The sequence below is a fragment of the Otolemur garnettii genome, unplaced genomic scaffold (assembly GCF_000181295.1).
Source record: "Otolemur garnettii isolate 467f Iridium unplaced genomic scaffold, OtoGar3 scaffold00094, whole genome shotgun sequence".
Lineage (NCBI taxonomy): Eukaryota > Metazoa > Chordata > Mammalia > Primates > Galagidae > Otolemur > Otolemur garnettii.
The window spans coordinates 5618393-5619921 of NW_003852489.1; positions in this window are offsets into that span (position 1 = coordinate 5618393).

The window sequence follows — 1529 nt, forward strand, 5'->3', positions numbered from 1 at the left end:
GACAACCTCTGGATACAGCATTTAATTCCTACAGTATCTCTCCAAGTATCCACTTAAAAATAGCTTACAAATACTTGGGCCAGGACCTCCAGTGCTCTAACAATGTGGTTATCATCCCCTCCCTTCACCCAGTAGGTCACAATCCATAAGCTAAAACCTTTGCACTGATGTCCACGGTATTAAAATAAGCCTCTCCGATTTAAGCAGCAGAGGCCGATAAACAAACAAACAAAAAAAAGTAAAATATAAAACAAAAAATGAAATAAGCCTTAATGAGCAAATGAGTAGGTCCTCAGGAGCAAACGTTTTGTAGTGTGCTGGTTTAAAATTCGCTTTCCCATTTTTGGCAGCTTCATCATCGGCATCAACAAAATATGCTCATTCCCGTACAACTTTTGAGATTTTCAGACGGAATACTAGTACAGAAATGGGAAAGATGTACATACAAACGTTTGGCACCAAAAAAAAAAAAACACAAATAGAAAAAAATAAACCAGTAAAAAATGTAAATAAGCATAATCAGCTCAAGAATATACAAAAAAGTCTGAATAGACCAATTAAATAAAAATGAAAACACAGTCAAAAATATCCCCTACCCCAGAAAACAAACACTAGACCAGATGGTTCAGGGGCACACAAATGCTTGAAAAAAAATCCCAGCTTATTTTGAGAGCTGATTATAACCCGGTTAACAAAACCTAACAATTGTAAACTAAAAGGAAACCTATAGACCATACTTTATAACTATGAATACAAAAACTCTAGATGAATATTAGAAATTTTAGTCTAGCAGCCTCCAAACCACAAGACCTGCCAACAAGAATAGTTTATGTAGCTTTGAATTATTCAGTGTAAACAGTTCGCCCACCTTTGACCCAAGAGATTACCAAAAGATAATTCCATTATGCTTTATAATCCTTTTCACCTCAATCACAGCAAGTAACCTCTGGGTCACCCATCATTACCCTCACTGGTATCACCATGCTACTCTCTTCTTCAATTAATCTGATTCCACTCTTAACTAACCATCCTAACCATTTCACTGCACACTTTAGATCTCAACATCTGTTACCCACCATTTTCCCTTTATTCTTAGATTTTCCTCTAAATGTTCCCATCAACTTCTCCTTCCAACTGAAACCTAGTTTATCACCCAGCAAAATACCTCCCTTGCAAGTTTTCAAGTACAAGAGGTTAATTTTCCTCTCACAGATATTATCTTACGGCCTGCTCCTCATAAGCACTTCTCTTTCCTCCTTCAAAAACACAGGTTTTTTTCACACTGCCTCTACTCTTAAGATGATGTTACCTACTGATCCCTAGTAACTCTCCCCTCACTCATTCATGGCCCACAGCTTGCCTTTCTTCCATGATGCCTGTTACTTCTCAGCTACTTTGTTTTTCAAAATAATATCCACATCTTCCATACATACAACACCTTGGCTTCACAGTTTCTCATCCTCCTGTTCTGTAAAATGGGCTTGCCATTATCAAAGGCAACCCCTCCATTTGTGTTCTAGATCTTTTCT